The sequence below is a fragment of the Lolium rigidum genome, chromosome 7 (genome assembly GCF_022539505.1).
Source record: "Lolium rigidum isolate FL_2022 chromosome 7, APGP_CSIRO_Lrig_0.1, whole genome shotgun sequence".
NCBI classification, from domain to species: Eukaryota; Viridiplantae; Streptophyta; class Magnoliopsida; order Poales; family Poaceae; genus Lolium; species Lolium rigidum.
Window position 1 is genome coordinate 54,649,667 of NC_061514.1, and position 14,989 is coordinate 54,664,655.

Sequence of the window (14,989 nt, forward strand, 5' to 3'; positions counted from 1 at the left end):
CCCGGGTCATACGCCAATTCCTTAGAGGCTGGGGAGCCAACATGGGGAAAAAGAAACGTGAAGCCAGGGAGGCTATGCTCAGGAGGGTGCAACAGCTGGACGCCCTAGCGGACTCGCAAGGGTTGGATGAGGAAGGCTGGGCACTCAAGTATCATCTGGAAGACCAGATAGTGAACATGGATGGTTTGGAGGAGGAGTATTGGCGGCAGCGGAGTCGTTTGCGGTAGACGCTGCAGGGAGACGCGTGTACGGCCTACTTCCACGCGATTGCCAACGGGAGGAGACGGAAATGTATGATTCCTCGACTTATCACGGAGACCGGGGGGCAGGTCATGGAACATGTCTACCAGTTCTATGGCAACCTCATGGGGACCCAGGGAGACACTAGGGCTTTCTCACTACACCCGGATCTTTGGCCGGCGGGTATGAGACTGTCGGAGGAAGAAAACGATGCACTCTGTCTGACTTTCACCCCAGAGGAGCTAGACGAGGTGCTGGCCAGCATGAAACCGGACTCGGCTCCTAGACCAGATGGGTTTCCAGTTATTTTCTTCAAGAGATTCTGGGGAGTCAAGAAACCAGTGCTGGAGATTCTCAATGACTTTGTCCTAGGAAGGGTGGATGCTGCCCGCTTAAACTTTGGTATCCTCTCCCTGATCCTGAAGGTCAAAGGAGCGGATCAGATCAGATTATTCAGGCCTATAGCGTTGATTAACATCATTTTAAGTTTATTGCCAAGGCCTATGCGTTACGCTTAGCTCCGGTAGCCTACAGAGTCATTGACCGTAGCCAATACGGCTTTCATCAAAGGGAGGAGTCTCCATGAAGGGGTCTTGGCATTCCACGAGATTGCTCACGAACTGAAACAGAAGAAGCTTGGGGGCTTGCTTCTCAAACTGGACTTCGAGAAAGCCTATGACAGGGTGGATTGGGACTTTCTTAGAGAGGTGCTTCTGACAAAGGGTTTCTCGGCAGGGTTGATTCATCGGGTGTCTTGGGGACAGACAGCGATGAATGTTAACGGAGAGGTGGGGTCCTACTTCCGTAATGCGAGAGGGGTCAGACAAGGGGACCCGCTATCGCCGATTCTTTTCGACTTTCTGGTTGACTCCTTGGCGGCCATCATTGCCAAGGCCAAGGACGCGGGACATATACAGGGTGTGGTGTCCCACCTGCCTGGGGGTCTCCCATCTTCAGTACGCGGACGACATGATGATTTTAATTGAGCCTACGACTTTGGGAGTCGCTAACCACAAATTCATCCTCATGTGTTATGAAAATATGTCCGGGCTGAAGATTAACTACAACAAGAGTGAAGCGGTTACTGGTGTCACTGAGGAGGCTAAGCTTAAGGTGGCTAGAGGTCTCAACTGCAAGCTGGGAACCGTCCCCATGCATTACCTGGGACTACCGATCAGCAACAAGGCCTTATCAGTGGCTGAGTGGCACTTCCTTACGGAGAAGGTGGGTCATAGGGTTGACCCGTGGCAGGACTGTACCTTGCCGCAGCTGGACGGCTGGAGCTCCAAAACTCCTGCTTGTCCAGTTTACCTATGTTTGCTATGGGGTTGTACTTGCTCCACGACTCGACACATGGGGCTATGAACCGCTCCCGAGCTCGCTTCTTCTGGGAAGGAGTGGGGGACAAGCGTAAGTACCATATGGTAGATTGGGCCACGGTCTGTAGGCCACGGGAGTTCGGAGGATTGGGAATCCTCAACACCAAGTACATGAACATCGCTCTCATGCTTAGGTGGATTTGGAAACTCTACCAGAATGGCGGGATAATGACTTATTCTCCCCGGCGGTCCCGAAGGCTAGCTCGCAATTCTGGAGGGCTATCCAGAAAATTAAGTGGTATTTCAAGCTGGGAGCACGCCACAAGGTCCGCGATGGGCGTAGGACCTACTTTTGGCTCGACTGGTGGACAGGGCGTGGCCCGCTTAGGGCCATCTTCCCTCACTTGTTTGCATGCTGCGACAACCAGTATGCGACGATGGCGGGAGTTCGATCTGTCGAGGGATGGCGGATCCGATTTCGATGACCATTTGGGTTGGTGGAGTCGGTAGAACGGGACAACTTGTGCAGGGTGTTCGACCTACACCCGATGGCTACCGGAGTGGACGAGGTTTCCTGGGCGCTCGAGGGTTCGGGACAATTCTCGACTAACTCCATTTACCACAAGATGGCGCAGGGGGGCGGCTGTAGCACACTTCAAACAGGTCTGGAAGACGAAGGTGCCACCTAGGATTAAGGTGTTCCTTTGGCAGCTTCTCAGGGGTAGACTCCTAACAGGGGAGCAGCTGGCTAAACGGAAGGGTCCGTCTGACGGTGTCTGTGCGTCCTGTGTGGGGAATGGGAGGATTGCGACCACATCTTCTTTAAATGCCATCTGGCTAAGTTCATGTGGGCAGGAGTTAGGGAACTCCTGAAATGCGATTGGAATCCGACAGGGTCGGTGACTTTGTGGCCATAGTCCAGGGTTTGGCTGGGCCACTGCGTAGGCTAGTTTGATTCACCTTTGCGGCACAATGCTGGTCGCTTTGGAACATTAGGAACAAGCTAGCTATAGAGGGTACCATCATCAATAGCCCAGCTGACGCCATCTTCAAAATGTCCATGGTCAGACGGACGGACAGGACTCGGCTCTGGACGACGTTAGGAGGCTCTACGCGAGGACGAGGAGCTGAGCGCAGCGACATTCATGCACTTGCCTACTTGCAGTCGTGGTCTTGCTTCTTTGCTAGTTATCAGTTTGTATCGGGGGCGGGTTGCCCTGTCGTTGTATCGCATGATTCGTGTGGATGTTGGGTACCAGCCTTGTAGCATCTAGATGTGGTCCGTGTGTGTGTTTGGTATTAGACGTGCGTGTTAGCGTGTATGTTGTACTATGATCGCTTCGGCGTGTCATTGGGGCTTCATATATAAAGCCAGACCTGGTGGCCTTATGTTTAAAACCTCTCGAGTTAGACACCATTTATGCTACTATTTAAGTTTATTCAGCGCTATTGATAAACTGGACACTGCTATTTGAGCAACTCACACTAAATAATAATGTATCCATTTTTAACCTAACCCCATTAGACTGTTGGAAAAGACCGATTATACAATACTGGAATATGGTTGTACCTTGTGTGGGCCATACCACCCCTAGGTCCACCCCTAGGCACATACCATATCACACCATCGTAGACCAATGTATAGAGATGCATGCCTGATCTATGTAGAAGATATGCTTGTGGCAGTGTATAATGGATGAAAGTGCTTATATCACTGAAAGTCAGACTACACAAAATGCCAGTGTAAGTTATTCTGATAGGCGATATGCAATATGATCATGGGAAATTTATGTTTTTCTTACCGAAATAATCACCGTTTCCATATGTTTCTGTCAGGTATCATATTAACCCAACTTGCTTGGGACAAAACTACAAAAGGCTTTGTTGTTGTTGTTGTGTTAGTGAAATGATTGCCATAGGGATTTGTCAAATTGTGTTTTGTGAGGCAAATGTGTACCTTATCGAACTTCAAGGCTACAAGACTGTGCAAAGTAATCCATAATTAATGCACACAGTTGTTCAACTTGGCTTCGTTGACCTAACTCTTCTGTACACAATATCCATGCATTGTTATGTCTCATTCACTATAACTTTTATTAGTACGGAGTACCAAATTTACAGGCTCTTCTAACATTCAAACAGAAAACCCAATAGAAAACACAGCTCACGGGCAAAGTTTGGCTGTCAATTTAACATACAGTACAGTACACACCAACGCATGAATTGCCCACTTCCTCATAAAACAACTACTACTAGTATATTAGTTAGATCCATTTCTGTTGCTAAAACTGACCACTTGAGCCCAATTCCCAGTGGTTTTCGAACAACACAAAACGTGCAGGAGATACCTAGCGCGCTTGAGTCTCTACATATCCAATCGAGAACAAATTTAGCCTAAACACTCCCGTAAGGAAACCCAGTTCGCCACGAGAGCTCATGTGTGCGTGTCCATCCGTCGGTCTGATCTAACCAGATCAATTGATCACGACGGCATCAAAATCCTCATGAATCAACTGGATCGACTAGCGGCTGCGTACCACTCACAGTCTCACAGGCTAACCAGGCGCGCACCAGTCATGTTGGATGGCGTGCGCTCAACGTGTTCGATGAAAACAATTCTCAATGCTATTACCGATTACCCCGCAGATCCACCAAACCAGACCTAAAAAATAGCAGCGCCGATTACCACCCTCGTGGGTGCTGCTCCGATCCAGGCCAGAGGGCGCGAGTTGCGCCGTTGCGCGTGCATGCCTACCCGTACAACGGAGGAGGAGGTAGCGAGGGGGCGCACCTGGAGAAGCTGTTAAGCCGCCGTCGCCGCCGATTGCCGTCCAATTGTGCCCGAGTCGCGCGCTCCGGCTTCGTCCGCCACGCTCCCGTCTCGCCGCGGTCACCGCGACCGCGCAAATCCAAATGGGCGCCGACTGGCGGGCCTCGTCGAGATCCTAGAGGGACGCGTGTGCTGGGGGCTCGCGCGACGGCGGGGACGCTGACGGGGGAGGAGGGGCGAGCTTGGATTTCGGTGGCGTGGGCGCGCGAGCCACAGAGGCCGCCTGGCCGGGCCGCGGCGACGGGTAGACGGGAGCGTGCGGCGCGGGGCCTTTTGGGTTCTGCGCGGTTTACGGGGCACCCCTTGGAGGAACTTCTATTTCGCTGTCAATACGTGCTGGAATCCAGTAGTCAACTCAAAGCGGCTGCACCATATTTGAAGTTGCATATTAAACATACTAGTTGAATGCCCGTGCGTTGCTACGGCCTCTATTTTTTCTTGCTATATGTTAATACAATAGATGTAAAATTTTGTTATTACTAGGTGAATGCCCGTGCGTTGCTACGGCCCTTTAATTTTTATCAGCCATATATGTATATATAGATTGTATTTTGATTATATAATCTAACATATAACGACAATAAAGATACACCATTTTTAACCGAGTTGTTCTTATCGACAACGAAACCGATACGATTTTGAACCACGTGGTGACAAACTCCAGTTTATTCTCACTCACTCTTCACAACATATCAGTCTCTCTTCCATGTTAACCTCTTGGTTTGGGTTTTGTTAATGTTTTTTGTCTCCGTCTCCAACTTCTTATGGTGGCACATGAAACACCTCCACTTTGCATTTCTCCATTATTACGTTGCCTCTAACATACATGATATGGTAATCCTTGCCCTCCCATTTTCTTTAGCATTTATACTTTTACCTTGCCCCTAGCTTCCCACATGAACAGCCTTTCTGCCCCCCTCCCAACCTACATACAACATAGAGTAGAGATTGTTTAGATTAAAATGGACTCCTAATCCTAGAATTTTTCTTGCACTTTATCCGAAACGTGGAAGAATGAATACCAAGCATTCTCCGGGGCACAATGGACCAATCATACATATCTATACTCTGAAAAATCAAGATATGAAAAAGGCATTATACAATGCTTGTTAATTTTGCATATAAAAAAATCATGATCACATTAAATATTTTGGACTATATATTGCTCCAACTATTACTTTACATAAAAAACCATGACCTGGAAACATGACCGGGGGCACTACCCTGTTTAGCGGACATAGGTGCAGCTTTGCATGTCCTCTACAACTTCTCATCGCAGTGGTGACTGATGCACCACGCATCGGCGCGCTCAACCTGGCAGCCCAGTTCTTTGTTCTTAATCCCTAAGATAAGAAATCAGTACATAAAAGACATCTACATTAGCCACTCCTTTCCGTGTCAAATAAAACCGAGGAGTGAATTAAACGGTTGCATCATGTAAATTATAAAAATCAACTCGGATTGGAACTATGAGCTAATGCAATCTCACTTATTTGTTGTCTAGGTGCTCCCGTGATCTCTGCTCCCTAGTATTCTTCTTTCCATCAAGTTCCTTCTAGGTGTCTAGGAACCGTCCTTTATCTGAGCTTAACCAGGCAAGCTATCTTTGGAGAAATTACACTGCACGCACAATAGCAGATATTAATAGCTTAGAAAAAAATCAGCACAAAACTATTTTTTAGAGGAATTTTATCATTGCCACCAATCCAAGAACTCTGAAAAAAATGAGTAGGCCACATAAGTCAGCTGTTCTTCAGAATAGATGGTTATAATTGTAGTCAGCTGGATTGATTTGAAGTGCATTAGTATTTTGACAAATAAGATCTCCCTACAAGTTGGAATGAAACAATACAACTTATAATGCACAGAACTCCCGTTCGTCCTTGTTCATGTGGATGCAATAAGCTGTTTTTGATACAAAATTACTACTCCAATGTTCTAGGTATGACGGATCTTTTTTTCTTTGTAAGTCAGAAGATTATTAATGAGGTTTGTCATGTTTCTGGTGATGTATAACACCATGATTTTTAGGGTCACTTTCGAGGTCATGCTACATGCAAACTTTTTTTCTTGTTACTCCTTATCAGTTAGACGCCATGTCATTTGCTCATTAACACTATGAACATGCAGTTGTTTATAGGTGACCTGATGAACATAGCAGTTTGTCAGATATTGAAAAATAGAAGTACTACCCGTTTATATACTGATTGACGACGCTGCGGACAAGAAGCGGCATGGCCGGGGACCGGGGACCGGGAAGAAGCTCTCCTCCCTTAAACCCTCCGGTCATTATATACACTCAACTCTGATATTGTTTTGAAACATCTGTAAATTTATAGTGTCCTAATTAAGGTGATTTTCCCTCTCTTTATAAGAAATATGATTATATTTTTCTAAATTTTCTTTCACCAATATAATTTTTTAATTCTACTTTGTATGGGGATGGTCATATGTTTACCATTTGAAACCATCAACATGATGCAGCATTATGGTATTGTAGTCTGCAGTTTACTGAAACCACATTAGAGAAAATAATTTGCAATGATTCTCTGCTCTTCTTGTCCTCTCATCATGTTTGTCAGATTATCACTGAAAATTTGTTGTTCTATCTAGGCAGTGTATTCTCCAGTTCAGTTGTCACGAGCTTACCTGAACATCACAACATCTCCTTCAAAAGTATGAATGACCACAATGCAAACTGCAAACTGAAACAACCCAGGCAACAAGGATTATCTCCATATACTGCAAAGAGTTTACCTGAACTCCATTATGCTCCTCTGCAATTTTGTTGCGACTGATGAAGTGACGGACAAAACAATATCGCCGTGTCAGGATGATGCTGGGAAGATAGCAGCATTCACGAGCCAGTCGAAGGACCGTGCTCCGACACTCAGAAGATCACGCCTCCTCCGTCTCGATGGCTCCTCCTTCTTATAACAAAAATCATTCAGTTTACGAGGTAGGCGACCATACTATATGAAGGGAACAACAGATCAAGATACCCGCCTGATGATGGCAATCCACCAAAGAATTTACAGCCCATCGTTCCAGTTCTAAAAAAAGACTACACATGGTATCGAGAAAAAGCAAACATAATCACATTACGTGCATCCAGAAACAAGCCTGCAAATCATGAGTGATTTCCATGATTTAGCAAAGGGGAAGGAAAAGAGGAGCTGCTGGTTCGCTGCTTCCATGTGAGAAACTGGGCTGGATTGATGGGCGGTGCCACACCCGCCGTTGCAGGTTAGACAACAGCGCCTTTGTCTTCCCGTCGACCATGCCCGGAAGCATGGTGTGGCTGTGGGCGATCCGTGTGATGCCCTCGACGTTGATCCGAATCACGCTCCGCATGAGCTCCTCGTCCACCTCGAAATTAGTTGACTTACAGCTAAGAGACGCCGGCCTCCCCATGTGGTGGTCTAACGTGGCAGGGGTGACCAGCAATGCCCTACGGCGCGCGGAGCGCTAGCACAATGGCCCTCGGCTCTAGCCATGGCCCATGGGGATTCAAATCTCTCGGGAATGCGTGAGAACAAGGGCGAAGCGTTGTTCCTGTCACGGGTAAAGGAAGAAGATTTTGAGGGGGTCGTTGGCGGCAATCTAGAGAACTCCTCGGGGTGGTGGCCTGATGGTACTGAGGCGGATGCACGATCTTGGAAGAGGAGATGGTAGTGGTGACATAGACGGGAGATGACGTGATCCAGGATGGGTAGGAGGCAAAGACCTGTAGGGCCGGCGACGATGCGGGCTTCACTTGGTCACAGCAGCAACGAAATTAGGCTGGCGGCAATGGATACATTCCAACGAGATACAACAATGTCGTGATGGATGTGGGCGACAAAGATGGCGCGGAGATGATCGGTGATTCTGCGCCGAACGAGGTGAGGAGGAGACAGAAGCAAACATGGCAATTGCTTTCCATGTATTACAACGATTATGGCAATCTCCTGATTGATAGGTGCATAAAATACTTCCTTACCAATTTAACCGACCTGATTTCTTTAAGATCCCATGATTGATGCTTCTGCCGTCATAGTTTTGGGAAGTCCTGATTGCTGTCATATTATTGATTGATGCGATCCCTTAACTTCTGTAAAGTTATGGCCATGGATGGCTAGATATGAAGTGGAAGATGTTTACTGCGATTAGACGGTTAAGATGTCTCCAATCTTTGACATCAAACATTTTTGATAACGTACCAACTCGAATATAATAGTAAAGATAAAGACAACCACAAGATATTCTAATATTTTTTTAAAACACAGTGATAACTACGAACATACAAGATTATACTAAAAACATAAATTGATGTAGTGCACTTCAGTCCCTGCCATTTACAAGATCTCATCACATCGACAAGATCATCGCATCTACCATAGGTCAGTCCATCCTGAGTATGCCATGAATTATCACACATTTTTCCAATATGTGTCACTTCAGCTATGCAAGGTGTCATTTTAATCCCTGTCTATTCGGCACCAACCTGATGCTCGTGGAAGCAATTCACTACTCACAGCACAAACTTCCCAAAAATTGATGAGTGTGATTTGGTGAAATATCAGCGAATTTGGATCCAGATCGAACCAAAGGCATACATGTAGTCACTTTTTTTATTTTTAAATCAAATAACTATGCAAAAATTACAAGAATAGTCACACACTGTGGTAATTAGACCTTGCTCGTGTAGTTTGTCTTTAGAAATGCTACCTGCAATCTCATCTTCGGCATTACGTATTTACTCAGTACCCACTCTCTCATGTAATCATAACCATTAATATGTTCATTTCCTCATAATATCGTTTTTACAAGGATATAGAATATACAAGGTTTTCAGAAACAACAAAGCAATCTATGAAAACAAGTTTGAATCATTAAATATTAATTAAAGAAGCTTAGGATTCCTAGCTGATGCATATATATGAGGCCTTTGTAGTTACTGTTACAGTCCAAGTTACATAACTCCATGCATCAATGCATGATCATGTACATTCTTATTAGTCTCTGTTTGCCCAAGTATGTAAGGACCACCTATGAAGTAAGAAAAATCAACGACTAAACATACAAAAAAAAGTTACTGTTTTTCATATACGATGAAGTGTAAGACCCGTGTGTAACAAAAATCAGCGAAGAGCTTGGTCAGTAAAAATTTGACCCTACAGAGAAAAGCAACTATATCATTTCCTTTTATGACCTATGCTAGGTACATACTACTAATTATCCTAAAGAAGAGTGATACGATATAGGCATTTCCTTGAATATTCTCTGGGCTAAAAGCAGATCAGATCAGATACTAATTCATAGTTGAGAAAGAAAACTTTACATTTGAAAGTACTTCATACAAAAATAGAGAATAATCCTAGCAATGAACCCCGCCTGCAAATAAATATTAGTAAGATGGATTTGGCTGTTAACAGTATGCATGAAAGAACTACCACAAAAAACAAAAGACCACCACATGGTCCTGCAAAGGAGAAAAACAGACATGATAGAGGTACATGACTGAAAGAGTTGGAATATATCATTGCTTCTTTGCACATCTGTCATTGTCTTTCTTGATCATCACTCAATAAACTAACCTAAGATGCAAGAACTCACTGGTAGCAGTTTTTCTTTCATCTATACACATTACAAATTGGTAGCACTAATATTGTATTCCATCTAAATTAGCTTGCTAAAAGGTCTTACATTAGTGAATTGTCCTGTCTGGCACCACTCTATACGACTATAGATGGCCAATGAATTCACTTAAATGTTTTTTTTTGTATAACCCCATATGTTAGGGAGATCATTTCGCATGTCAACAAAAAGATATTGTGAATGTAGATAGCAGCGTAACACTTAACTGAACATAGCACACCAGTAAATACACAGTAGTACTCCACTATCCAAAGCATATGGAGAATGTACACCAGATAGTTCAGAAAAATATGCAGGTGCTAAATTACGCGGAGCAGCTATCAGATCCATGCTATTTCCCTTGTGTCGGTTCCTTCCCCTGGTGCTGAATTACGTACACAATACCCATCCGCTATCCCATCCCATCCATCTTACCCAACCAAACTAATTGTACAAATAGAGGGGCAAGTAAAAATTTAAGCAGCAGAAGTAGAAGCGCGGTTGATGAATCGTACCAGATTGGCAGATCGCGACATAGACCTTGTCTTGCAGCTCTCACACCTGTGGGAAAGCCTATTAGCAGAAGCTACTCCCAAACAGAATTATCTTAAATATCGCACGTGCTCCATGATCTGAACTGGTAGTTCTTTTTTCTGTAGATGACAGGCTCACTAATTCAAACATACCAAACAACCCCATCCTAACCTTTCTATCCAACAATGTGCCATGATTTGGTAAATTCCAATTTCATTAATTTCTACTGGATTATTGAACCAATTCATCAATTGCCTTCTAGATTCAATACGGATGAAGCTATATGTTAGGCTTGTAGTACTCAAATCCCTATGGTAATCAGTAAATCACCGAACTAATTAAAGAAATGAAGGTTTAGCTGCATCTGGCTAGGCTGATTTGTTCAGTGACCGGTTATTTAATTCAGACCCGTACCGAATAGAGAATAGCTTTACAACGATGTCAGGAACTGATGCGGGCCTCTACTACAGTTACGAGCAAGACCAAAACTACGGGAAGACATCAAGGTACCTGGAACAGAATGAGCTCAATGATGCAGACGACCACATACATAGGTGAAGGTACTTGAGGACATGAGTTTACATATGTACACAGGGGGGCGGCAGCCATGCTATGGCATCTCCACAGGAGAGAAAGAGACGACCGTGGGTGGATCGGATCCAGAATTCCAGATCGGTATGGGCGGATCAGGTGGGCAGCATTACGGATGGCATCGGCGGGTAATTTTGCATAAGCGGAGGAGAGCACGGGATCGGACGGTCCTTTTTGCCATTTCATTGGGGCAGGTGGTCCTTTTTGCCAAAAATTCCTCATCAGCCTCCGATCAGTCTACAACCCTTGGAGCGAAAGAGAGCTGACAGTTTAGGTGACCTGGTAAAAACAACATTATTTGCACATGTACATGAACATAATAGACCTGTGTCGCACATTACACCTTTGTGTCTGCCAAGCCCTATGCCGCTTGGCATGTGTCCCATATCAAGGTTTGAATGGTCACAAGCTTGCAGGTTAAAGCATAAAAGTTTAGCTCTAAATTATATGTCCCGAGGAAACACACATATACGACAAATCAAACACAAAGAGAGGGCACAAGGTTTGAATTGAGATGCCAGGTTGCTTGTTTCTACATCAATAAAAAATCAGAGAGCAGCAAGATTTCAGCTCCATAGACTGCAGGCTAAGGTCAAACAATAATATCAATTCAAAGGGCATGCAATCTATAGTCAAAGCAAAATAAACCAAATTAGTTCTGGAAAAGAACTCACATCTTGCTCCAATCAAATACATCTTCTGAACCTTTGCGATCACATATATCTAAATTAATACCATAGTTACCATGATCACTTCTCCATCAACGACAATCCCAGTTCGAATCAAAAGAAGTGTTGGCCATGCTTCAAGTTAATCCAATTTTAGAACTGACTTTGGTTACGCAAAGTGTCCCAGTTTCCTTTTTGGAAGAGAAAAACATATAAGATGATACTCAATATATAAACAAATGGGTAAGACTTCAGACAAACATAGCAGTGTTTACATCAGGACAACATGAGTCCTAGGGACAGGAAAATACCTAGGCGGCGGCCAGCAGGGACATCGTCATATCATTCTCGCAGCAAGCTGAAAGTTCAAGAAATTCTGCTTACTGAGAACTCGATGGATACTTTAATTGCAGATAGAGGAATTGGGAAGCAAATGGCCAGACTTCCGTATGGGAAGAACAAACATTGTTACACTAATAATAACATTTCCAGTGGTTTCAAGCAGGACGGTACTGGGAAATTACTTTGGTAGTACAGAAAATAGTAGTGCATGTGGAAAATATAGAACCCTAATATTTCGTTTTATTGATCTGGACCCTGGTGAGGGGTTTATATAGGAGTACAAAGGGAGGTTCTTGGAGTACAAGACAAGTTGTGCTAAGTTTAAACCGACTATATCTCTAGCTCTAGAATACTCCAATATCTCTACGTATTATACTTCTAACATTCCCCCTCAGTCGTAGCGGGAGTGAAACGAACGTTTGCGACTGGAGAAGTTCTGCGCTCCCGTCGCTTCTCCTCCTTGTCATCACCAGCGTCCCCTTCTGGTTCCTTCTCTTCCCTCCCGCAGTCACAGCGGGAGTGTCGTGGACGCAAGTGACGACGCGGACGCTGTTGACTGGAGTTCTTGAGTTGCCGTAGATATTTTGTTGATGTCGATGTCCAGGTAGCCGAGCATGATGTAGCCGTGGTCGAGATGTGGTCGATGTCGTAGTCGTCGTATATGGTGTAGCCGTATTCGCCGAAGGCGCAAAAAATTGCGCGTTTTTGGTCGTAGGGTTTTAGGTTGTGCGCAGCGGCGGCAGCGATTCTGCGGCGGCGGCGGGTTTTTGTCATAGCGCGGCGGCGGCAGCGGTTCTGCGGCGGCGGCGGGTTTTGTCATAGTGCGGCGGCGGCAGCGGTTCTGCGGCGGCGGTGGGTTTTTGTCATAGTGCGGCGGCGGCAGCGGTTCTGCGGCGGCGGCGGGTTTTGTCATAGCGCGGCGGCGGCAGCGGGTCTGCGGCGGCGGCGGGTTTTTGTCGTAGCGCGGCGGCGACAGCGATTCTGCGGCGGCGGCGGGGTTTTTGTGTCGTAGGCGGCGACGGCAGTGTTGACGAGGATGTCGATGAAGACCATGTTGATGTAGACCTTGGCGATGTCGTTGGCGATGTAGAACTCGACGTAGATCTTGATGTAATGGTACAGCTTGATGTAGTTGTTGAGCGTGGTGTAGTTCGCGGTGCAGTGCAGATTGATCGTATACCGTGCTGTTGGTGTAGGTGTACGCCATGTGTAAAATCATTGTTGCAGGGTGGGTGGCGATGCTAGTTGCTGCTCCTGGCTGGTCACGCATGTACATGCACGCTGCACGCACGCGTAGATGACGTCCGTGTGGCCGACTCCCGCGCGTACGCTGCAACTCCTGGAGATGTGCTGATGGTGCCGGCCTGATCGGGCGGACGTGCGCAGGTGCAGCTCGAGTGGAGCACGAAGACGCGCCGCCGCGAGTAGACGTAGATTGGAGCGTGGCTGAACGGCGGCGCTCGTAATTCGTCCGCGTGCCGCAGCAGCGAAGTTTAGGCAGATGTTGATGTAGAGCCTGTAAACCTCACGCCGGAGACGATCTAAAACAGATTGAAGTAGGAAATCTCGCACTTGTTTGCACCGGATCTTGGGTCGTGGATGTAGGGATTTTATTTGGCTAAATCGGATCTAATCTATGAAAATTGGGAATTCGAAATTTGGATCTAATCTAAACTAAGAACCGATCCGATCTTTGATCAAAACCGGGTGCCGCGCCCCCGAGGAGAGATCTCCCCGGGGGCGGCGCGATGCGGAAGTGGTTGGAGGAACTAGGATCGGCGCCGCGAGGCTAACCGCTCTGATACCATGTGAAAAATATAGAACCCTAGAATTTTTGTGTTGTATTGCAATGACCCTCATGGGGTATATATAGAGGTACATGACTTGGAGGCTAAGATATCTAATGACTTGGGATACAAGAAGATCCTAGTCTATCTCTAATTATACACGTACTCTAACATTCCCCCTCAGTCGTAGCGGGAGTGAAGCGAACGCTTGCGACTGGAGAAGTCATGCGCTCCCGTCGCTTCTCCTCCTTGTCATCACCAGCGTCCCCTTCTGGTTCCTTCTCTTCCCTCCCGAAAATTATTGGTACCAATATTAGGTTCAGAATATGCATTGTTGGTTATCTCATCGCTTGTACATGTACAATTATCAATTCTGTGCAATTCAGGTACCTTCAAATTTCAGCATCGAATTCGTGTGCAGCGGGACATGTTCTCGAGGAGCCCCGCCTTGGAGGAGCAGTACGCCGTGCAACTGGGTGCAGGGGACGGCGGGTGGAGTGCCCTTGGCGCCGGACGGCAGGTGTAGGGCGCTGGCATCTTCGCCACGGGCAGGGCGCCGTCATTCTTGAAACTACAGGTCAGGGCGTCTGCCTTCTGACAGGGCGTCGGCGTGGGGGAATGGCGGCGACGGACGAGTTGATGACGGGCGGCGGAGACGGCAGCGACGGACGAGCTTATGATGATGGGCGACGGCGACGGGGGCCGCCCTGGATACGGGCGGCGGCACTCGTACAGACGCGCTGGTGACACGCGGCGGCACTGGTAACGGGCACCGGTGCTGGCGCTGGGTACATGCGGCGACGCCGGGCGACGCCGGCGGGAGCGTGCGGAGGTTGGGGAAGGAAGTGGACGGGATTTTTTGATTACGGATGAATCGGGTTGTCCGTTCCGTGTATTCGAGCAATAGGTAGATATAGATATGGGAAAAGAAGGAAAGAAATACGGAGTAATAATTTTATAGAAATGGAGACCAAGTAAGGAAATACCTCTGATTTTGTTTCCTAAATATTTGTATCATGATTGATTGATGGCATGAGCGTTAAAAAAGGCTGTCAGATT

General features: G+C 46.4%; 2 long non-coding RNA genes across 2 annotated transcripts; both read right to left on the bottom strand.

Moving 5' to 3' along the window:
• Window positions 1-9,254: 9,254 nt before the first annotated feature.
• LOC124676947 lies at window positions 9,255-11,272 on the bottom strand. The gene is made up of 2 exons (XR_006993861.1): window positions 9,713-11,272; window positions 9,255-9,545 (listed from the first exon to the last, which is right to left on the bottom strand). It is a non-coding gene; the product is annotated as an uncharacterized LOC124676947 (long non-coding RNA).
• Window positions 11,273-11,351: 79 nt separating this feature from the next.
• LOC124678954 lies at window positions 11,352-14,457 on the bottom strand. Its single transcript, XR_006994721.1, has 3 exons — window positions 14,321-14,457; window positions 12,113-12,159; window positions 11,352-11,992 (listed from the first exon to the last, which is right to left on the bottom strand). It is a non-coding gene; the product is annotated as an uncharacterized LOC124678954 (long non-coding RNA).
• Window positions 14,458-14,989: the final 532 nt, after the last annotated feature.